The sequence below is a fragment of the Ambystoma mexicanum genome, chromosome 3p (assembly GCF_040938575.1).
Source record: "Ambystoma mexicanum isolate Mex_15411 chromosome 3p, UKY_AmexF1_1, whole genome shotgun sequence".
Lineage (NCBI taxonomy): Eukaryota > Metazoa > Chordata > Amphibia > Caudata > Ambystomatidae > Ambystoma > Ambystoma mexicanum.
In genome coordinates, this window is record NC_090925.1 from 966,571,575 (window position 1) to 966,597,358 (window position 25,784).

Here is a 25,784-nt window from a genome sequence, read left to right on the forward strand (position 1 = left end):
AAATTCCCGCGCACCCCTGAAATACACGTACCCTGCTGAAATCGCGTGTGTAACTTCCCCTGCACCCTGAAATACACGTACCCTGCTGATATCGCATGTGGAACTTCACGCGCACCCCTGAAATACATGTACCCTGCGGAAGTCACGTGTGTAACTTCCCCTGCACCCTGAAATACACGTACCCTGCTGATATCGCGTGTGGAACTTCACGCGCACCCCGAAATACACGTACCCTGATGGAATCGCGTGTGGAACTTCCCGCGCACCCCTGAGATACGCGTACCCTGCTCGCACGGGCCCAATCGCATGTGGAAATTTCCGCGCACCCCTGAAATACACGTACCATGATGAAATCGCGTGTGGAACTTCCCACGCACCCCTGAAATACGCGTACCCTGCTCGCACGGGCCCAATCGCGTGTGGAAATTCCCGCGCACCCCTGTAATACACGTACCTTGATGGAATCGCGTGTGGAACTTCCCGCGCACCCCTGGAATACACGTACCCTGCTGATTTTGCGTGTGAAACTTCCCCCGCGCGCCGAAATACACGTACCCTGATGGAATCATGTGTGGAACTTCCCGCGCACCCCTGAGATACGCGTACCCTGCTCGCACGGGCCCAATCGCGTGTGGAAATTCCCGCGCACCACTGAAATACACGTACCATGATGAAATCACGTGTGGAACTTCCCGCGCACCCCTGAAATATGCGTACCCTGCTCGCACGGGGCCAATCGCGTGAGGTACTTCCTGCGCACCCCAGTGATACACGTAGCCCGCTTGCTGTGCTGGTACAGGGTTAGCGCAGCCCTTTGCGCTGGATTGGGTATATTGATGGCTTTTCCCTGCGCGAGAGGCGTTCTTGGGGGCGTAACTGGCGCTGCTGCAGGGTCGCTGCGCCACTGTGCGCCACGGCTGGTTTTGGTGGCTGGAATCCATGAATACGCTGTGCGCGGAAATGGATTTTAGCGCACGCGGCTGGCGCAGGGATTCGCACGCGCACACTGTGCGCCAGCCGCGTGCGCCACTTGTGCGCTGAATTCTATGAATTACCCCCTAAGTGTCAGAGCTATTGGCATCTTAGGGTTTACTTATGGTCTATAATTGTGTTGTGGGTGATAGGCCACATGAATTTACAAGAATCTACACGGGCAGTGGGTCGATATGGGATTATGCATTTTCAACATTTTCCCATTACAATTAAAGTTTTGGGATTTTTAACAAATGAGGTGAATAATCACTGCACTTTGTCTAGTATCTCTGAATGAGGTTTTTCAATGAAGAAAGAGAGCTTGAACATCAGGGAATTTTGCATTAATTCTAAACAAAACCATCTAAAATGGTCAGTAAATAACATTGCCAGTTTGAATGGGTATTTTAATTTTTTATACAAATGTGCATATTTTGAATAGATACCTTGTGTTTTTTTTAGTCATCCAAAATTGTCGGTGCTATGTTTAAACTGTATTCCTCAATATGCTAAGTAGAGCTTACACAGTCTCTTTGAATGAAAGAAGAAGAAAATTAAAAGAAAAGTATACAAATGAGTTAAGAAAAAAGGTATTCTACATAAAACAGCGTCAATATATGCTAGATATTCTAGGTAAAAATTACGTTGTAGAATTGTGGTTACTAATAAATAATGCACTACAGATGTGGTTACAGATTTGGCTGATTTGGGAGAGGGCCTACATAATATGCATTGGGATGCCCATTTCTTACCCGGCTGTAGTATAGAGTGTGCCTATTGAACCGGTTTGTTCAATTAAATCATACAGATAATTATTGTCTTGAAACCCTTAAGTGTGCCAGGTCTCCATTAACTCTTCAGTGTGGTTTTCAGGAGAGATTTGGAAGCCTGGGGTATTATTCTGAAGAGGTTCTGTCAGTATTGTAATACTTGCAGATTTTATGGACTGACACAACGGTAATACCAATATATCAAAAGGGATCCTGAGAGTAACCATTGATTGACCTCCTAATATCACTGCTAGACATTACCAGTTCATCTTTCGCAGTCATTATTTTGAAAGGGGTGAATAAGCTGTGTATGAAATAGGGTATACTAAAACCTAGCAGACTGGTTTAAAAAAGGTATATCAGCCTTGCTAAACAACCGTTGTCTAAGAGCATTGATAAAAAAAAGGCTTTTATTCGGGGGGAGGAGGGAGGTACTGTTGCATGTGGTTTTAATAGATTGTTCAGCTGTGTTTGATCAGAAGAATAGATCCTTCTGTGGAGGAAGTCAAAATTTGGGGGCTGGATCAAGGGCTTCTAAATGTAATCATGCTATTAAACACTGATACTATTGTAGCAGAGCAGCTACATGCCTCTACAGGAAATCCTGTTCCCCTACCTCCTTTATGTTGGAAGCCTGAGATTTTGCCATGCTTGACCCCAGGAGTTGTGACCATACCACGACGAATATTCGAAAGAAGATATCATCAATAAAATCCTATCAAACGTATTCCCGAAGAGACAACAATCTGAGGGAGGAACTCCCTGAAGAAATATGAAAATGAGTGAAAAATTAGCTAGTGACATCACGAGAGATGAACGTGATGCACTGAGAATCTGGGTGAAGAGAATGTAAGGACCTCATAGAAACTAATGACGAAGTTAAGAATCGAGTAAACTTTCATATGCGAAAAAGAAGATTGCACGTGTGTGACGCACTGCAGAAAATGCAAGCCTTTCAATAACTGTACAGATGCTGTAACGCAAGTAGACTAAGGGCCTCATTTATGAGTTTGGAGGCTGCCATGGAGCTATTAGCCCCATGGCTGCCTCCAAACCGGGCTCCATTACTGGTTTCCTGCAATGGGGACTTATCAGGTCATTGCGACATAGGAGGACCCGGTAAGCCCTCCTTGCAGGAACCATTCCCCATTCCCATTTGAGCCCCCATAGGGCTCAATGGGAATGGGGAGGGAGGTAACAATGGGCACATTACAAGTGTCCCGTTGTTACCTCACTCTTCCCCTTGCGGGACCCGGAAAAGACGTCTGGTTTTACCAAACGTCTGATCCCGGTCTCGCAAAGGGAACCTCGTAATCAGCCCTGACAGAATGAACGGTACAGGACCGGCCCTCTTCAATCCGTCAGCGCAAGGGTCATAATGAGGCCCTAAGTGACCTTAGAAGCTGGCTATACTCAGTGAATCGACTGCAGGCGGAGCCACCATTGTATAGATGCTGTACATCGGTGTCATGAATTTAGTAAGCCCGGACCCATGGAGAAGAAAGGCTGAGAACTGTGTCGCAGCAAGAATTAGCTGAGATCGCGGACTTGAATGATGAAGCTGTCTGGCCTGGTTTCAAGGCTAAAGGTACCCAAGACCGGTTATCTATTCTTGAAGGTAGAAAATGTGAGAAGCTGAATCACCCTTTGTTAAGGTGCAAAGAAAGAACACCATGCGTGTCAAGTTTTATTCATTTAAGACATTGAGCCTCATTACGATTTTGGCGGTAGCCATGCCGTTGTTGGCGGCATGGCTGTCGCCAAAATCGGGTCTGGGTTCCCAGAAGGGGGAATTACCGGGTCATTCCGAGTTCGGAGGGCCCGGTAATTCCTCCCTCCAGTAACCCGGGCCCAGGCCTTTCCCATTTCAGCCCCCATAGGGCTGAATGGGAATGGAGGAGGGAGCAAACAACGGGCCGATTACGAGTGGCCCGTTGTTTGCTCCCTCTTCCCCTCGCGGGACCCATTAAACACGCCTGGTTTGACCAGGCGTTACTTACCAGGTCCCGCGAGGGGAGCTTGTAATGAGGTGGAACAGGTTTAACGGGTCCGCCTCCTTTAGCGGTCCCGTTAACCCGTTCTGACTCACTTATAATGAGGCCCATTTAATTACTGCAAAATGGACCAAATCGTGGTCTCCTGCCATGTGAGCCAAGGATGGAAATAGAGTTGAGATTGGAGTTCTAGAGCAGCGATAGTGCATGCTCGCACTCCCTTATAATCCCAGAGACAAGAATACACTGCAAGGCCAAGTTCAAAGACAATGTTCATGGCAGAAGGCATGGGTGATGAGAGATGTTGGGCTAATTGGGTGGGGAGGTAAAGTCAACCTCCTGGCACCTGGGACTGAGCTTAAGTGCTGCTAAGTGAACCAAATGTTCCAGACATGGCACGAGCGTTCCAACCAATTGTAGAGGATCATACACAACCTTCCTCCTTGCCTCTGAGTTACCCTCTTAACCTACCTCTCATCTGCATCCTAGCTAAAATGGTACACTCACTTCTAACCTGCCTCTGTCCTCACTTCCTCTACACTTCATCCATCATGGTCACATCCCAAGCACAGCTGTCCGTACCACCTACCTGTACTTAAAAAGTCCAATGTTGGCTGTCCTTAATCTATTTATGCCCACTTAAGTATTGCCACCGGTGACGTTTCCATTTACTGCCCTGCACAACCAGGTCAGAATGTCCCTCAAGCTCACCCCATTGTAAGAATGTTGCTGCTTCCTGTCAACTCTGATTTCTTATCTATTGTACTTTCTTTTGTGATCTAAAGAGCATTGTTCCTCCTGTATATAAATAAATGTTATTAATAAATAAGCAAGAAACAAGATAAAGAAAGGGGACAGGGAGACCCAAAGGGGGAGGGGATGGGAACAAGTAAGGAATGAGAAAGAAGTAAAGAACAGTTGGAAAAGAGCTCAAGAAAGTGTGTGGAAGTAAGGGTAAATCAGTGAAAGTGGAAAAAGATGAGAGACAGAGAAAGGGAGAGAGGGAGTAGAAGAAGAGAGGAGAAGGAGAAGAAGAAGTGAAGGAACAGAGAAAGAAGGGGAAGGGGAGTGATTGAACTTTGAGGAGGTAGAGATAGATAAGGAATAAATAAGATTAAGAAAGGGGACAGGGAGAGAAAGAAAGAAAGAAAGAAAGAAAGAAAGAAAGAAAGAAAGAAAGAAAGAAAGAAAGAAAGAAAGAAAGAAAGAAAGAAAGAAAGAAAGAAAGAAAGAAAGAAAGAAAAACAAATTAACTGGAAAAAGAGCCTGAGAAAGAGGTCAAAGAGCTAGAGGTAAATCAGTGAAAATGGAAAAGGGAGCGAGCGAGAGAAAGGAGAGAGAGAGAGAGAGAGAGAGAGGGGATAGGATAGGATTATTTGGACCACTTAAAAGGTTTGGTGAGCAGTTTTGTGTGGACTGTGCGCAGATTATGACGTGCAGTTTGTCAATAAATCAACTCTGGGTTTGCAGAAAGCGAAGTTCAGATCATTTTCCAATGGGAAAGAGAAGAGGGATGCAGGTGAAGAGCTGGTGTGAGTTACACTGCGAGGCTTGTCAGCTCTCCCCGTCAGCACTTTCTCAGCTGCAACATTGCACCGGAATGCAGAGGCCGAGGCTCTGCCGCTAGTTTTATTGCATGTGTTGCTCATATGAACTGCCAGTACATCCTGCTGCTCTGGCATTGTCACAAATTGCGACTACCGTAATTTAGGGTTCTAGCGATAAACCAACAGAACACATGTAGTACATTTACAAGTACGCAGGAAAATTCTGGTAGTTTATTTTATTTTAAAACCTCCACTTGTAGATTCACCTCCTGCTGAAAGGTGTCACAAACATTATGACAAGACAGGCCATCGTATGGGATTTTGGATCAGTGGACAGAAACTTTTGGGTCACTGCAAACAATAGAAATTAACGGGTGACATACCTCTGAGATATTATCATGCACATAATTACCTCCCCGGGCATATTTTGGCAATAGGAAAGTATTTCCCTTTACTATGCATTCCGCAAGGTTATTGTCCCCTCTGCTTAGCAGCCCTTCTAATCTCATAGGTAATTACTGCCTTCTTGCCACTGTAGTGCCCTTTGTGATTCCTGCCTCCTCTACAGATCACCCCCATGCCCACACTGCTCTCCAGGACTGTCCCTGTCCTCAACCCCCTGCCTCTTCCTCACCTGCAGGTCTTTAATATGATCCCATCTCTATCAGGAAACCGCACCGGCCTGATTCACAAAGGTTTGCACTGGAGTCAATCTGACAGGCCTTTAAGCATTTCAGATTTACACCTACTACGTTATTCCTCATTTATAAAGCCTAAAAGTGGAGCACATCAGGAGGACATTGGAGCATCGCTGAGAGATGCTCACGTGCAAATCAGATTCATAATGAGTTGCGTAAGGGCATGCCAGAGATGTATTTATTTATTTATTTATTGGTCATTTAGGTAGCAATTACACACTTAACAAGCATTTCAAAGCGCTCCAACGCATGGAGGGAGAGAAGTTAAACAAAGATTCACATTCTTAATAGGCATTGGTGCATTCAGAATGGGCAAGTGCAATGTGTTATAGTGGTACAACATCGGACAGGAGGAATACATACTTTAACAACATATAACATATAACAATCATTAATGCACGTGCCTGACGGTCTTCACAATAATGCAAGAGCTATAACGGAAGAAGGAGAGAGGGTAAGACAAACAGAGCAGACACATAGTGGGTTAGGAGGGGGTAAGAGGGGTAGAAGGGGGCGGCACACTGGTCACATCCAAACAACAGGTGGCTCAGATGAAAAAGCACCAAAATTCGATTTTACGCTCAAGCACACTAAAAACATGAAAACAGAGTGGCTCAGATCTAATGTCAAGAGGAAACGGATTAGGTGATCTGCCTACTCACAGGCAAGTCTGCAGGGTGCCATGTGTAATGGTGTGCCATGACCGAGGGTCACAGATGCTCCATCCTCTAGATTTGCTCCAGTTTAAGGGCCCAATTCATGAAAAAGTGTGCATTTCTTCTGCATTTGCCCCGTGCCGGGTACAACACTGCACGAGTCTGCGCGCATAATAAAAAATGTGCGCCCCGCGTATTCAAGGAATCTACAGCGCAAGTAATCATATTCACAAGTCGCGCCCAGCATGCCCCTGTCGTGCCCACACGCAAAGCCAAAACAGCCACATTCACCTACACTTGCGGGCTCCCAGGGCACAAACACATGCATCTCGTTAACAGTGCATGGGGTCCCCCCAACTAAGCCTGCACCTCAGGCACCACTGCACCCGGCACCTTGAGGACATGCGTACAGTTTCCCAGAAAGCATTTATTTTACTGGTCAAACTGCATGGGAACCCCAGTAAACAGTCCCTGCATCCCGCTATGCTGCATACACGGACCCCTAAGTACGATCGGAATCCTGTCCCCCTAAAATCCGACATGCAAACTCACCTCCAGAGTTGCGATTTATCCACGCCAGTTTGTATGCCTACTTCTGGGTGGCAGATGCTTTGAGGGCACTGCATGGCCATTTCGCAGGCGAGCGGTTACGCAGTCACATCCATGAATACACTTTGCCATGTGCTTTTGTGGTCGTGTTATGGACTGCCTGTGGTGCGTCCTTCGTACAACCCACTTTCTGGCTGGTTCTTCCCATTTTGCATATTCTGCCCCCTATTTCAGCACCTACGCAGGCTGGTAGGTAGGTTAAGAGGGCTCACCCCCTGGTCGGTTACAGAGCCGTGCCGAGCCTGTACAAATTCTACGCAAGTACCGGAAAAGTCCCGTGCAGTCGGTTCCATGAATCGATGTGCAAGGATTTGCACGCAGTTTGTCGTGCAAGTTCCCTGATTTTACGCACACATATTTCTATGAATCAAGTCCTTATGTGAACTGCATAAGGGACTCTGAGATATTAGTACAGCATCAGTACCTTAGATTGTACAGAATAGTAGTATCTGTGCCTAAGGGTATTTTGCCACTTCGGATATGATTGGTCTTGCGTCATACATTTATTTCTCTATTTTCCAATCACCAAATGGCTTATTAATGCCTAAAAAATGCAGACTTCAGTACGTTCTGGATATCCCGAGTTATCCCCTGCTGATTATCTTTGGGGTTCAGACTGCAGCTGCTTACCCTTTTTAAAGCAGGTGGTAACAGCTGTGGGAGTTTGCAAATCAGTTGTATTTGATTCTCTGAGCAGCTCATCAATGACTTGGCTGTAGTCCTGCCTCCACAGCACTACTAGAACCCTAAGCTGGACATTGGCAGGGCATACGGGCTGCAGGCAGAGCAGGCAGAATGCAAGGCACTGAGTTGGTAACTAAGAAAGTGACCCACGACTCCAGTCTCCAAATGGCTATTCTGTGAGGTTAACTCTAGAGCACACCAGGGCAACATGCGCACTCTAGGTCATGGCAGACAGCGCCCTGTGTGTAGGCACGTTGAATAGCAGGGAGAAGCAGGTGGCCTGCTTAATTAAACACTGACCAATGAGATGAGCACTATGCTGCTGCACTCGCATTTTTAGTTTTGGATACTAGGTGGCACTTAAGCACCAAGCTGCCAATATTGCATTAGAGTAAAGCTAGGAAGGAGATGGAATGTGAGGAGGGACACAAAGCTTGTGGATGGTGTTTGGTTAGTTGCCCACCCATCTCCTGCCCATAGTCCTGCTACTTCCTATGGTATGTTACGCCAGCTACCTGCCTCTGCCCACCTAAAAAACATCCTGTTGGGATCTCTTTGAGCTAGTTTTATCAAGCAGTAATATCAGATTGTGTGCTGTCAGGCCATGCTAGCGTTATTCCAAAACAGTTTTAGAGAGTGAATGGCTTAATTTCAGCTATAAACGTAGTACATATAGTAGCATTATGGCAGAGCCTTGCAAATGCCATCCTATGCCGCATAAAAGCCAAAACTGTTGCTTTTACCAATGCTTGCTTAACGCTGTGCCCCGATTGCCTGTTTGACTAAGACTGGTGTAGGACAGGGCATTAGGGGCAGTGGCCCCTGGCATTCGAGGTTGCGACTGACAATACTGATTCTCCATCATGTTAGAGAGTGTGTGTGTCTGTGTGTGTGTGCCAGCTGCAGTCTGCATCCTGCAGATTTGTCCAACTCAATAACTTTATTTTTCTGGCCTATATTCAACTAGTCTGGATAAGGCGGGCCAGGCAGCTGCATCCCAGCCACATGCATTACAAAGTGAAATAGTTTAACCAACAAAAAACATGCTCGAGCTTGGCTGGGCTGAGATGTCACCCCCACTTCAATCCTGCTCTCCCCACCTATCCTACTGTCCCACTCAAACAAACATGCCCCTTTCCCTTACCCACCGCACCCCACTTGCCCGGCATCAACAGACCACAACCAACCGACCCCTTTCCTTCACGAAGCATGGAAGGCCTTGTCTTCTCCAGGATAATTGCTTCCATCCCTTTCCCCTGAGCCCACCAACCCTCTCTCACACCCTTTAGCACTCAAACAAACAAAACTCAAAGGCAGAGACCTACCCTCACTCTCTAATCTCCAAGCGTAGCCAAACCTATACTGCTCCACCATACTCACTCTTGCTAGCCCATCTACCTGGACCTCTCTGTCAAAGATGCCCCCTCCTCCTTCTTTGTATATTACTTTTACCCTACCACTACCACACCCCTGCCTCCACCTAGACACGACTCGCTGCCAGCACCAAGTATGGCACGGCACAACCCTCCGCCCCTCCAAACTTGGCTCTCATGCATCACCTCTCATGAAGGCCGGCCACCTCCCGCTTCCTTTTCCAGCTCCAGATCCACCCCACCCACTGAATCCCTCAACACACCCATCATCAACCCTCCAGTCACACCAAATAACCTGATCCTATCACTCCCCTGAGTCATCCTCCAGGACCTACACCTACACTCTGGCCACCCCAACAATCAAGTAATCCCAGTCAGGGACACCTTAGCAAATCCTCCCCCTCTTCCCATCAGGTCACCTCATTTTCAATGACCATTCTGTGGCCAAAAACAGAGACAGAATTTTTGACCTCCTAAGCACCAACAATCCGGATCTCATCTCCAATACTGAAACATGGCTCTTGGATGATTTCAGGCCAATTGCACAGGAAGCTTTTCCTCCCGACTACTCACTCATCTCCCACAAAAGACCTTCCAGGGGGGGCAGAATAGCTCTCCTCCACAAACCTCACATCTCCATCACAGAAACTCAACCCTGAACAGCTATCTGTGAATCCCTTCAAGTCAAAGTCTTTCTACTGCCCAATCTCTCATTCAGCTTCCTACTCCCCTACCGGCCACTACGAAATGACAGACACTTCACCAACAGCCTCTGCCACCCACTAGCAACCACACTAGTTAACCATCCAGCACTCACCTTACTGGGGGAACTTTAATATCTAGTTTGACATGCCCAATAACCCCATGACTCAATCCCTGGTCGACAGTCTGGAAGCATTCCACCTTACCCAGCATATCACAGGACCCACCCACACTGCAGTCCGCACTGTCAATGCTATATTCAGCTCCTCTGAACTTGTCTCAACGTTCTCCCCCAAACCTTTCCTATGGACAGATCACTCAGCCTTTCCTTTCTATCTCCACACACCTCCCTCGCCTCCCAAGGCCTGCCAATTTTCTACCTGACCTGGCGGAAGCCCTGCTACACACCCTCCATGCGCTCTCGGCCACTGTCAGACCTATGCCCATCAAGTCCTTTGACTCCTGGCTTAATGACTCGCTCCTTTCTCTCACCCCCTCTAACGCCACTCCCTCATGCAAAGGACCAGCCCCCAAGTGTTTCACCCCCCAGCTGAAGGCGTTCAAAACCCAAAACCGCTCCCTCAAGCACAAATGGTGAGCCTCCAGAACCCCTCTAAGTAAGTCGGTGTGAACCACAAATCAGAAATCCAAAAGGCCAAAAAAGCCTATTACAATAAAAGAACCCTAACCTGCCGGAGCAGCATCAAAGAGCTCTACATCATCATCAAAGAATCATCATCAAAGAATTTGTAAACCCTTGCTGCACCTCCCCCCCCCCGACTATCTCCTCGCAAAGGTTATGCAACTCCCTCTCTGAACAGTTCCACATCACAGCCTTAAACAGAACGGCCACCCTTATTGCCAAACTTTCCAACCTCTCCCCCTGCCCACTACCCAATCTACAGGAAGCCACCATCATGCTCCCCAAAACCCTTCTTTCTGCTCTTTCAACCCCATCTTGACTGAGGAATTCGCCAAACTACTATCCAGCAGCCGACCCTCTGGCACCTCCCTTTACTCCTGCCTCACCGCCACCTTCCAGAAAAATACCTTCAACTCCACTTGTGCAGGAGAACTTCCAAGATCCATAATAAATGACACCTCCAGTGTCTTCCCAGAACCCTTCAAAACTGTGCATGTCAGTCCGCTCCTAAACAAAGCACCCCTTGACCCCCTCTTAACAATCAACTATAGGCCCATAACGAACACCTGATTCTTTGCAAAGCTCATAGACCACGCTGATTACTCTCAGCTGAACCGTCTCGTTGAATCCAACAACCTCCTAGACCCCATGCAATCAGGCTTCCGCCCACGCCACAAAACAGAAACAACACTGATCTCAATCTGGGATGACCTCAAAGTCTCTACAGACTCTGAAGAAAAGAATGCATAGCACTTGTTCTGCTTGACCTCTCAGATGCTTTTGACAGCATCAACCACTAGATCCTCCTTTACAGACTACACTCTCAAGGAATCTGGGACTCTGCACTCAACTGGACCATCTCCTTCCTCAATAACAGACAGCAAATCACTCTACTTTCCCCTTTCATCTATGCTGCATGCTCAGTGAACACTGGAGTACCCCAAGGTGCTTGCCTCTCACCTCTTCACTTCAACCTATACATGACCCCCTTGCCATGGATCATGCACCCACAATTTCACATGCTATAACTATGCCGTTGACACACAAATCATCCTGAAAATTCCCAACTCGAGCCCCGGTACTCACCCTGACCAGGCAGCATGTCACACAGATATTGATTTATGGATGACAAAAAAACATGTCCTTCTGAACCCAGGAAAAACAGAGATCATGGTGTGCGGCAATACAGCCCTATTCCCGCACATTTTACCATGGCCACCTTCCCTTGGCACCCCCCTCGTACTTCCACATCAGTCAAAAACCTCAGGTGCACAATGGACGTGGACCTAGCCCTGTCTAAACACATGAACAATGTATCCAATCCTGCCACTACCAGCATAGGCTTCTGAAGCACATCTTCGCTTATGTCTCCTACACTAACAGAAAGGCAGCAATTATGTCCATTGTTATGTTCCCAACTTGACTAGACGAACTCCACCTACCCGGGGTACCAGCCTACCAATTAAATAAGCTCCAAAGAGTCAAAAATGAGGCTGCCAAGCTGCATCTTTCACTGGGATGGAGGGATCAAATCTCACCTGCTCGCCACACCCTACACTGGCTCCCAGTTGGACGAAGGAGTGCACAAAACCGGCTCCTTATGCAACAAAAGACTTTGCCTTATCTCCCAAACCACATTCTAAGGTCAAGCACAGCCCTCCTCCTGGTGGACCCAGCCTCCAACTCAGCCAGGATTGGAGGGACCCCCAACTCAACCCTGGCAGCAACATTTGACACAGTCGAGACTACATGGTCTTTGGGAAAGCATTAAAAACCTGTTTTTACCCCTAAATCATATAAGGGACCACTCTGGGCCACTCAACCCTCCATCAATGGCCTGAACTGGCTGGAAAATCTCAAAGATGAGGAGACAAGAGCAGTTGGAACTCAGAAGTCAGCTCCAGTGGCCTGTGCATTCTCAACAGCACCAGCAATTATAATCGAGCTCCTGAAACAAATGGACTTTGTCCCTCCCCCCGGAAGGGTGAATAATGCGATACAATTCCACAAGTTCAGACCTGAAACTAAGTCAGGCATACCCAGCCACCAGCCGCAACTATTACCCGGGACTCGACAAATGGGCCCACCACTACTCATAACCAAGTCTCTCATGTTCTAAACAACACCACCAGGCCTGCTCTTGTGAAACCTGTGTCAATCACACACGCCTGGGAATGAATGCTCAGAACTACAATCTGCAGAACCAAACAGCACTCATGTTCAAACATTAGGACTGGGCCAGGTCATATCATGACCAAGCCAGTTTACCCTGATCTGCCCAGGAACTGCTCTCGAAGACTTGCAGTTCCATAAAGGGACAATAATGCGATGCAATTTGACAATTCAAACCAACTATGTCAGTAATAACCACCCACCAGCTTCAAACCACCACCTCTGACTATGAAAATGGGCCCACCAGAACTTATAACTGAGCTCCTGAAACAGATGGACTCTGTCCCACCCCCCCAGAAGGGTGATTAATACTATACAATTCCAGATTTCAAAACAGAAACTAAGGCAGGAATACCCAGCTACCGGCCACAAACCAATACCCAGGACCTGGTAAATGGGCCAACCAGCACTTATAATCAAGCCTTGGAAACAGCGTGACCATGTACAACCTCATAGGAATGACACTCTGACGCAGAAGATGAATCCTACAGAGAGAAACCCGCAAAGAACCAATGCTATTCTAGAACAGACACGGCAATTTCATCAAACAACAGAAGGAAATTCAGATATAGGGCTCTCCAAACTATCCACACAAACACCCAAACAAACCAATATTCTCACTCTCTCCTCTACACCAACAAACAATAGAATGCAGATCTACCCCTCGATCAATTCGGCCTAGCTGCACACATACCTTCTCACTTCCATGAACACCTCAACACCTTTAGAACACAGCTATACCCCACGAAAAAATCAGTCTAGGTGCACACATAATATCATATACAACACCACCATCGCCAGAATGCAGATGCAGGGTTTATGGTGCCTGGCTGCACATATTCTACAGACCTCACACAGCCACTGCACCACTTCTGGTATTAGAATACAGCTACACACCACACTGATTGGACACATACCGAGTGGACTCAAGCACTGTATACTACCCTACTTTCTCCGCTGATGTGGACTACGTTCCCTGAGGGCGTTCAACCCACAGTGCTTTGAGATCATACCAATGGTACATAAGGCACTATACAAATGCACATTAACACTAACAATATTGCAACCACTGACTACACCTGTCACCGCCCCCGCCACCGCTCATCCTGATGAAGATGAAAAGCGATTGGATAAGGTAAGTGGCCAATCCTGGGAGGGGTGGGATATTTAAGTGAGTGTGTGTGAGTGGTCTAGTGTGGGTCAGTTCAGTGAGGATAGGAGGTGGTGGAGGACGCCTGAGAGACCAGAGGAGGCAAGAGCAAAAGGAGTGAAGAGCCTTTTGGAAGGGGGAGATCTGTGGAGAGTTTGTGTGGTGAAGTAAACGGCCATAAATCATATAGAGAGTAACGGTCCTAGTGCCAACTTTTTTACTTAAGATCCCAGTAGACCGTAACCTTTCCTCAAATAAACCACTTGCCCTATCTGTAAAGTCCCACTAATCACCTTGCGAACATCTTTCGGAGTCAGTATGGTCCTTGTGGCAGACCACACCATCACACTATATAAATAGGACTATTCCCACTTGTAATTCCAATTGCCACCTTAGCTATATATAACTAGTGTCAAATGTCCAGCATCCTCTTCCTGTACTTTTTAATTCAGCATTATGGTTTTGCCTGTGAGAACGTAGCCTTAGCAGCAGCTTGGATCTAGGCACACTGGCGTTTTGGTTTCCCCTGCTTTGAGCCGAATGGCAGTCGATTCACCGGAGTTCTCTCCTTCCAACATGGCGTCCCAGCCTGCTCAGAGAGACAGTCTAGTCCCTGCAGCCTTAGGGACTGAACGGCTTCCGGATGAGGACATACCTCCTAAGGTTGCTTCGTCCTGTATTTACATCCAGAGGATGAGAGACTCGTCAAGTAGCTACTCTCTTACGAGTCGCCACATGCTCTGTAAATTCGCATTAGGTTTAGTCTGTTCTATTCCTAAAACTTGAACCTTTGTTTGTTCTCTCTTTCTTTTCTAACTCCCATACATTTTTGATACTCAGACTGCCTATCCTTTGAGGTGTACAGTCTGCGGTCTTTACCCGACCGCTTCTTCGGAATTGCGACTCACAGCCCGGTCTGCTTTCTATCTCATTCCTCGTGGGTAGGTCTTTTACTCTCATTCTTAGGATACGTACCTGATAGCCATTCCCCAGCCTTTGTTTTCAATCCCATCAATGCGGTTTCTCTCCCAAAGACTCCCGGTCTGACAAGCATTGTCAGGACTACATCACCCAAGATCCTTCACTTTGGCTAGGGTGCTAACTCCCATCTGTTCAGGTTAGCTGAAAATCATCTTTGAGAACTGCTGTGCTGCTCACTCTATCCGTCATTTCTCATCCTGTTATTATCTTCTTCTTAACTTCAGTAATCCTGATGGGTGTTATCTGCAGATCTACTATCTGCAACAATATCCTGTGAAAAGACACGCCCTCCTCCACCTTGTAGTAAGACATTCTGGGATCGGCAGGTTGCATTCTGTTGACTCTGCTAAATCTACTCTATACCTACTTAACTTTACTCCTCCTGTTTAGTTTCGCCTAGAAGTGGAATCAGTTCCCAGTTCCCATCCTTCTCCGACGAGACGGCGCCAGGATTACACCAGCACTTCTCCTCACATGTACTGAGTGACAGTCAAACAACGTTCTCCAGCAGCTCGTTCCAGGGTTTTTTCCCCCATGAGGGTTTCCCTGAAATTCTCTTTGTGATCAAGCCTTTTAGCGCCAGTTCACTTAGGGAGTCACAGGGGGATTCCTATTAGCAGCAGTAGCAGACCCATCATCAGGGCTTAAAGTAGGAGATCTTCTGGGCTCTGTTTGATATTCTGATTGTCCCAGGTAATCCTAACAGCTGGTCACCGAACTGGGCATGAAGCACTAGATTGATTCTCTCCAGGATCCGGAGTCTAAGTGATGCAATGTGATGGTGGTCTGCAGATTGCACCTCCACTGTGGCTTTAACTTCAATGGCCGCCCTCACTTTCATCTGTCTCTGGATTCTCATGTCATCTCAGCACTTCTTTATGTTGCTGTTCGTTATGGACAGCCACCCCCTCCACGTTGACAGCAGCCTTTATGTCTTCCCAGATCCTACGATGTTGTTGGGTCGATCTCTGGTCCAGAGCAGAAGCAGCACAAACTCCTACCTCCCCTTAATGGTTTTGGTGTCTGGAACCAAATGTGCATAGACCTCCACAACCACCATGGGGAAAGAGGGTTAGGGTTCATGGATTGGATGGGTAGAGGGTTGCACGAACACCGGAAAGAGGGTTAGGACGTGGTTATGGGCAGGTAAGGGGGAATTGTCATGGTGCATGCTCCCAAACCCCTGAAACTGGTGAGCCCATCCCTGACTCTGGCTTCCTTGGGGGCCAATCAAGCCCCAGCTAGGCTCACCTGGACTCAGTCTTGGCGCCGCTGGCGCCAGGCTCATGGTAGGTGTTAACTATGTGGTCTGTATACTCGGCTCTGAGAGGCTGAGCCATTCAGTGCAGGGTGTGGCTTGGGACTACTTTACCTGAGAGGCAGGATACGGTTAAGGGTCTATTTGCCTGGAACTACTTGCAAGGTTATTTAAACATCACCCTGCAAACTGAACACGCTTCGCGTTATTCTGCACTCCTGCAGCGTAACGCTCACCGTGTCAGTTCAGCTCTTGCTTCCCTTCAGCCACGCCCATCCAGAGTCTTCTATCCATCGGCACCTGTGAAAAGAGAAGAACAGGAGTTATTAAAGCATTGAAGGCCTTACCTGCAGAACATCCTGGCCTCGCCTTCTGCTTACCCACGGACCGCCGCATCTGTAGAAGAGCAGAACAGAAGGTACTCTCTCGGGTAGCTACTCACCTGAGGTCGGCCTCCTCCAGGAACTCCGTCGAGCAGTTCTTCATCATTCTGCATTGCGCCGCAACTCGACACCGTCAAGTAATTCCATCGAGCGGTTCTTCCATCTTCTTACTGAAATTGTGCCGCACCTGCCAAACAGAAAAGACAAAGCAGGTTAATCGCACACAGCAAAGGAAAGCTAAATAAAGCGAACAATTAGCGCGCCCCGCACATCGCCATACTCACCGGCAGGAATCCTGCTCATCATTGCCAGCAGAGTCAACCCATCATCCAAAAGCCGCTTAACGCTGCGCCTGAAAGATAAGAACAAACATTAGTTACTTTGAGCAGAAAGACTTAAGGCAGCTATTCCAAGGAGTTATTGGGATAGAGACGTACCTGCTTACTCCGGTCCTTTCACTTCAGCAACCTCCATCGGATCAGTGAAGTAACTTGATCTTGGAAAGACTGTATGTCCGCGCCCTTGCCAGAGTATGCAGTACGTAGAGCTCACCCATAAAAAAACCAAGGTGAGCCAGAGGAAGAGAAGGAAATCGGAAGGAGGTGAAAACCAAAACCAGCTCCATTCAGTTGGCTAATATCTTGTTTCGACTTGGAGGCGAACGTCTCCTGAGGTGAGAACGAAGGGTAGACGCGGGTTAGCACCCTCATTTCAGCAGCGCAACACCAGTGCAGACATCATCCTTCGGACACGAGCACGCCACCGTGGAGAACAGGTGAGCGTGACAGAACGCAAAGCCTTACACAAATTCTCTACCTGGGCGTCATGGAAACCTCGGAAACTGATCAGCTAGCTCAGCTTTTGGGGGAACTCAGGGCCGAGGTACATTTGGCTAGACAGGAAACCAATGCCTTCTGAAGAGAACTGATTGTAGCCAAGGACCGCACCGACGATCTCGCCAGACAGTTGCTCCAGTCACAGGCGGGGCAAACGCCATTACTTGGGGTGGGGTCAACGGTACCCACTGCATCAAGCAATCCAGTTCAGGTTGTCCTCCCAGGAACTGTACCCTTGGCACCCCCTGAACGATTCGCTGGGGATCCAAAAAGGTATGCAGTGTTTATGAATCAGTGCCGTCTACTTTTCCTATCGAGGCCAGGAGCTTTTCCAAATGACCAGTGCAAAGTGGCTTTCGTACTTTCATATCTTAGTTGCAGTGCTGCTGACTGGTCGGTCCTGCTGGTCAGTCGGGATGATCCCATCTTGCGAGACTTCCAAAGATTCTAATTGGATATGGAGAAGCTGTTTTCCCGGTGCTGCCAAGGTCAGGCATTGGACAATGAGCTTTTGTCTTTGCGTCAAGGCAACCAGGATCTGCTAACATACATTGAGACCTTCAACAGACTGGTTGTGGAAACTGATTGGCTGGATGACAAGAGAACAACGCTGTTTTACCGCGGTTTGAGAGGGGAGTTAAAGGACATTTTAGCTGTGTACTGTGCTGAGTACATAGACTTGGTGGTCCAGCTAGATTACAGCCTGCAGAACCATAAGGCAGATCGTGCTAGAATTGATTCTAGGGTATTTGTACGCCCCAAGGAAAACGCCTCCAAGACCACCGACGTGTCAGAACCCATGCAAATCGGAGGAGTGCGAGGGCCGTTATCCAAGGCTGAAAGGGATAGGAGAAGACAACAACAGCTGTGTTTGTATTGCGGGTCAGCCAGCCATTTCCTCCGAGAGTGCCCAGTGAAACCACCCAAAAAGGCAGTAGGAGTCGCTGGTAAGGTTGAAACAGAGTCTGAGCCGGAAAACTTCTCTGCCCGGCAGGTGTAGAGGTCCGCTTGCCGAGCGAAAAGAAGGACTCCCAGACCTTGCACCTAGTTTTGCCTATGGTCCTTATAAATCACCAACAACCGTCTCAAATGCATGCAGTCAGAGCATACATTGACAGCAGAGCCATTGGAAATTATATGGATCAAGAATTGGATTTGAGGATGAACCTTTCCCTTTGTGAAAAAGCAACAACTGACTTAGTCACCACAGTTGACGGAACTGAAATCGCTTCGGGTCCAGTAACGCACTCTACGACACAGATGACTCTTTTGTGTCAAGACAGTCATCGGGAAACCATAGTGTTTGATATAATCAAAGCTCCACAATTTCAAATAATTCTGCGAATGCCATGGTTAGAATCACACAATCCTTGTATAGACTGGCGTGCCAAGAGGCTGACCTTCTCCGTCAACTGTGCTTAAACCTGTTATCCAACTAAAGGACCTCTGGTCACTGGAGCGACAACGATCATGAAACCAACCAACTCTCTACCTCTGGTATATCAAGACTATCTGGATGTATTCCAAAAGGATCAAGCTAACACACTGCCCCCTCATAGGTCGTATGACTGCCAGATCAACCTTGTACCAGGAGCACAGATTCCGTGCGGTCGAATCTATGACCTCACAGAACCCGAGAACCTGCATTTGAGAAAATATTTAGACTAGTACCTGGCTAACTGTTTCATTCGCCCATCCAAGTCCCTGGTGGCTTCACCCTTATTCTTTGTGCCTAAAAAAGAAGGTGACCTTAGGACTTGCCTCGACTACCGCGCATTGAATCAGGTCACTGTTAAAAACCGTTACCCGTTGCCTCTGATTTCTGACCTATTGGATCAAGTTAAAGATGCCCGGATTTACACCAAGTTAGACCTCCGCGGAGCATACCACCTGATACGGTTCAGGAAAGGGGACGAAATGGAAGACCGCTTTCCGCACCAAATACGGGCAATTTGAATATCAGGTTATGCCTTTTGGTCTTTGCAACGCCCCAGCAGCGTTCCAGTATTTCATGAACGATGTTTTGCGAGAAATGATTGATGTGTGTGTCGTAGGATACATCAACGACATTCTGGTATACTCCCGTTCAGAGCAAGAACACGTGAAACATGTCCGGGCAGTTTTGGACAAACTCCGACAACACAAACAATTTGCAAAGCTGGAAAAATGTTTTTTCCATGTTACTGAGGTCGAGTTCCTTGGATTTGTCCTGACCCCTCATGGTGTGTGCATGGATTCATGAAAGGTTGATGCCATTCTCAACTGGCCGTCGCCAACCTCGATTAAAGGAGTTCAGAGTATGCTCCGATTTGCAAACCTATATCGTCGTTTCATTCCAGGATTTTCACAACTAGTGCACCCCATCACTTCTCTGCTGTGTAAAACAAGTGTTTTCAATTGTCCGAAGAGGCTGAGAAATCCTTCCAGGAGCTAAAACAAAGATTCATATCAGCCCCGATCCTGAAACACCCTCGTCTAGATCTAACGTACGTGGTCGAAACGGATGCTTCCAGTCTGGCAATGGGAGCGGTCCTTTCACAAAGAGACCCGAAACTGGTCAACTGCACCCGGTAGCCTTTTGGTCACGGAAGTTTATGACTCCCGAGTTGAATTATGCTATTACGGACAAGGAACTGTTAGCCATCAAGGCGGCCTTCAAAGCCTGGCGGCATTACCTCTTAGAAGCCAGGCACACCATCACAGTAATTACTGATCATCGCAATTTACAGTACCTTAAGGTGGCGAAAGCTCAATCATCTCGCCAACTCCGATGGGCGTTATTTTTTGCTGAGTTTGACTTTGTAATTACTTACCGACCTGGCTGTCGAAATGGCAAGGCAGATGCACTATCCCGTATTGGAGTAGACGAGGAATATGCCAATCCAGACCCAGTGGCCATCGTTCCTGGTGAAAAGATTCTTGGAATTACCATGTCTCTAATGTTAGATGACATTCAAGAAGGAATCTCTCATCTCATGGATTCCAACACTCTAAAGTATTGGCCGACCAAAAGTCCTCACCATTCAGTCACAAACCAATTACGCTATTTTCGAGGACGTCTCTACCTGCCCAGCAGAGAACTTCAGGAAAAAGTCGTCTCACATTACCATGACTCTTTAGTAGAAGGTCATCCTGGAATTGCAAATAATGAGGTCAAGGACAAATGGCATTTTTGGTGGCCGACATGGCATAAAGACATCAAGCAGTTTGTACTATCCTGTGGAGTTTACGCTCAAAACAAGTCCCAAAAAAAGAAATCACCAGGCCGGCTACAGACATTAGACATCCCACCTACACCTTGGCATACCCTATCTCTTGATGTCATAACGGACCTTCCTCATTGTAACGGGTTCAACACAATTTTAGTGGTGGTGCATTTGTTTTCGAAAATGGCCCATTTCATCTCACTAAAAGGATTGCCCTCATCTTCAATTCTGGCTAAAGAATTTCTGGAGCAGATTGTCCGAATTCACAGATTTCCTTCCATCCTGATCTCAGACCGTGGCAGCCAGTTTATCTCACGCTTCTGGAAGAAATGTTGCGAGTTAGCTCAAATCGACGTAAGACTTTCCACCAGTCACCATCCCCAAACTGATGGTCAGACAGAGAGGACAAACCAGATCCTGGGGCAATATCTCAGGTTCATGTTACATCAAACTGAAAGTAGCTGGAAGGATGTTTTATGGATCACCGAGTATGCTTATAACAACTCCCTACATTCCAGTACAGGTCAAAGTCCCTTCTATACAATTTACGGGTTACACCCGCGAACTTCCAATCTTGACCCGCCGCACCTTCTGGAAATGCCAGCTGTGAAAAGTTTGCATTCTACCATCACCCAAGCCTTCAAACAAGCAACAAATCATCTAAAACAAGCTAAGGAAAGGTACAAGAAATCAGCCGACGTGCAAAGAAGTGAAGCTCCAAGATATCAGGTTGGGGATGAAGTCTGTTTGGTGTCAAAGCACATACCAGTGAAAGGGCCTCATACCTTCAACCCCAGATATTTAGGTCCATATACCATTAAGGCCATTATCAATCTGGTGGCTATGAAATTGGACTTACCCCGCACATGAAGATTCATCCTGTGTTTCATGTCTCACTTTGGAAACCAGTGCAACCTGGAACACGAGTTGTGAAACCACCGAAACCGGTCACAGTCAACAGGGAACCTGAGTTCGAGGTTAAATACATTTTTGACTCAAAAATCACCAAATCAAAACTATTTTACTTGATAGACTGGAAAGGGTACGGACCACATGAAAGATCATGGGAACCTAGCGAGAATGTGCATGCTCCACAGCTATTAATAAGGTTCCACTGCAATCACCCAAACAAACCAGGACCAATGGGTGAGTCCACCATTAGTGTCAAATGAGAAATTATATCGTGCCTCCTATTGCGATGAATATATGTATATTGGCCTATGCCAAGCTGCTTGTAAGTCGCTTGCGAAGAAATCCGTGTTGCAAGGTCCTGGCCTTAAAAATCAACGTAAGCCGTCATTTTAGGATCATCCGCCATTTTAGGTTCGCTTTGTAAAGTCACCCTGTGAGTTAAAATGGTGGACGATGTCATTCCAAAACACAACATGGCCGTCTTGACCTCTGCATGTAGCTAATATGTAACTTGCCTGCAGGCCACTTGTTGAGGTCGTGAACTGAGACCTTGTCCTTCGTTGACCTGTGTGTAAAGGATTACTCGTGTCAATGAAACTAATCCGCGAGCATATGTTAAGAACAATGTATTCAATTACTGAACGTAGAACACTTGTTTAACTACACTGTATTAATGTTTGAGAAGACCTGCATGGGAAATCCAGGAACACACAGTTGCCGTGTAGGCTTGTTGATATATGTATTAAAAGCAAACCAGTTACATGTCGATATGCGAACTCGGCATGAACCCTAGATCAGTGATGTATTGGAAGAATATTAACCCGAAGTAGGGTTGGACATCGTGTTTTCAAATAGTATAAAAGAGCAATGAATTCTAATGTACAGCGTCTCTCACTGAACACACTGAACCACGCTGGAGTTCGCTGTGTTGCACTGAGGGCCGATAGCTATCTGATTTTGCTCTGTTCTTCGTAACTGAATTCAGTATAAAATAAAGTACTTTGTATGTTCCTTTGTAACCCGTGTTCGGTGTATTTCTTTTTGGGGTACTCAGCCTCGATATTTTGACTTTGTTTTCACATTAGGGGGTCTTGGGGGGGAGTGCTGTCATGGTGGATGCTCCCAAACCCCTGAAACCGGTGAGCCCATCCCTGACTCTGGCTTCCTTGGGGGCCTATAAGGCCCCAGCTAGGCTCACCTGGACTCAGTCTTGGCACCGCTGGCGCCAGGCTCATGGTAGGTGTTAACTACATGGTCTGTATACTTGGCTGTGAGAGGCTGAGCCATTCAGTGCAGGGTGTGGCTTGGGACTACTTTACCTGAGAGGCAGGATACGGTTAAGGGGACTATTTGCCTGGAACTACTTGCAAGGCTATTTAAACATCACCCTGCAAACTGAACACGCTTCGCGTTATTCTGCACTCCTGCAGCATAACGCTCACCGTGTCAGTTCAGCTCTTGCTTCCCTTCAGCCACGCCCATCCAGAGTCTTCTATCCATCAGCACCTGTGAAAAGAGAAGAACAGGAGTTATTAAAGCATTGAAGGTCCTACCTGCAGAACATCCTGGCCTCGCCTTCTTCTTACCCACAGACCGCCGCATCTGTAGAAGAGCAGAAAAGAACATACCCTCTCGGGTAGCTACTCACCTGAGGTCGGCCTCCTCCAGGAACTCCATTGAGCAGTTCTTCATCATTCTGCATTGCGCCGCAACTCGACACCGCCAAGTAACTCCGTCGAGCGGTTCTTCCATCTTCTTCCTGGAATTGTGCTGCACCTGCCGAACAGAAAAGACAAAGCAGGTTAGTTGCACACAGCAAAGGAAAGCTAAATAAAGCGAACAATTAGCGCGCCCCGCACAGCGCTATACTCACCGGCAGGAATCCCGCTCATCATTGTCAGAGAGTCAACCCATCATCCGAAAGCCGCTTAACGCCGCGCCTGAAAGACAAGAACAAACATTAGTTACTTTGAGCAGAAAGACTTAAGGCAGCTATTCCAAGGAGTTATTGGGATAGAGACTTACCTGCTTACTCCGGTCCTTCCACTTCAGCAACCTCCATCAGATCAGGGAAGTTACTTGATGTTTGAAATACTGTATGTCCGCGCCCCTGCCAGAGTGTGCAGGATGGAGAGCTGACCCATAAAAAAACCAAGGTGAGCCAGAGGAAGAGAAGGAAATCGGGAGGAGGTGAAAACCCAAACCAGCTAAATTCAGTTGGCTAATATCTTGTTTTGACTTGCAGGCGAAAGTCTCCTGAGGTGAGAACGAAGGGAAGACGCGGGCTAGCACCCTCATTTAAGCAGCACTACACCAGTGCAGACATCATCCCTCTTACACGAGCACGCCCCCGTGGAGACCAGGTGAGCGTGACAGGAATTAGGAAAAACATGCTCCTTGGCCCTTGCTGCGCTAATCTCTAGTCCAGAGCAGAAGCAGCACAAACTCCTGCTCCCCTTAATGGTTTTGGTGTCTGGAACCAAATATGCACAGACCTCCGTAACCACCACGGGGAAAGAGGGTTAGGGTCCACAGATTGGATGGGTAGAGGGTTGCAGGAACACCGTAAAGAGGGTTAGGAAGAGGTTATGGGCAAGAAAGGGGGAATTAGGGCAAAAAATGCTCCTTGGCTCTTGCTGCGTTGTTTTCTGGAGCTTCTTAACACACCTTTGCCTTTATACCGATACCCATGACCTTCTGGGTTTGAAGGCTTTCTATTCAGTTGTAATATCACTGAATTACACTCCTTACACTAATGCACCATGGATACACCACCTGGGAGATCTCGCCACTCAGTTGACATGCACTGAGTTACTTCCCAGAAAAGAATTGAGTTGAACAGGCCCACTGACACTGATTCAGGAGCCAGAGCACATATCAGAGCAGACACCTTACCATTGTGCCAGGTGGGTGCAATAAACAGGGGCTGGTTCTTCAGCTAAATCACATCAAGTAATGGTATACAAATAAAGGACAGGGAGTAGTTCCCAGCTAAATTGCATTCAAATAATTACACTCAAGAAAGGAAAACAGGGCTGATACTCCAGCTATTGTGCATACCCTTTTGCCCCCTCAATAGATCCCTCAAGAGATTCCCATACTATAAAATGTACAGGCGTGCTGATAAAACAAGCAACACTTAGCTCTGGTTGCTGGTTTGAAGTCCGGTGCTCAATTCCGGTTTCAGCGGTGTCCTGGAGGGAACGGCAAGCCGCGTCTGTCAGGAGAAGAAATAATAACAGTCTAGGATTAGTCAATCTTGCATGCAGTGAATCTCCGCTCTCATGCGTTATTAGTCTCCACACGTGGTTAATGCTGCGGTGCGCTTCTGCGCTGTTCCTTCCCACGTAAGTTTGTGTTCCAGAGCGCTTTCATAAACAATGCCCCCTCCCGTATCTCATTGCCAGCTGAGAACATGTTGTTAGTATTAACACGCTTCCCTTGCGCCGGATTCTGCTTTCACACAAACATGCACTTATCTTTTAGACCGCAGGGCCTGATATGTTTGTTTCAGGCGAGGAGCGGCCCCGTGAAGATTTCAGACCAAACCAGAGCCTCTGGAAATGCGTCCGCCCCAAGGAAAATCTGAGCGCGATCAACCGTCCTGTGTTCGCACATGCGCACACACTGGGGAGCTGGCCTGGGCGTTCCTGAGTAAAATTATAGGCCCTGTGTGCCTGTACTTCTTGTTTTGGGAGCGTTGAGGCTCTGGTGGTGCCCATGATGCTGGGTAGTGTAGTTTATGGTCTCCTGTTGCCTGTTTACGGGTTCTTTCCCAGCAGATGCCAGCCTTCCCCACCTGATGATCCTACACAAGGGACAGAGGTGGCATCTACTGGATAAATATGCCCCCATGACAGTGCTGGCCACAATGTGTCCCCTTTTTTGCTTAGTATGCTGGGGCTTTATGACAGGTGTCCAGAGGCCCCAAGATGCTTCTCTTAATGAAAGAGGGACTCAGAATAGTTCAGGACCTGTTAATACAGGATGCCAACATCTGCTGCAATGGTACAATGGAGGTCTATTAGTTCAAAGGAGGCACATGAGGTGATCACATAGTCTGTCAGGTAACACACAGAAGAACAGGCAGCAGAGGACAATCAGGCACTGCAAGACAATGGCAGTGGTCAGCAACCAGTGACAGGATACCAGGTAGAAGGAGTTGCTGCTCAGAGAAGGCAAACAAATTCAGTAGGAGTCACTAAAAAGCTGAAGGAAGGAGGACATGAAAGGCACAG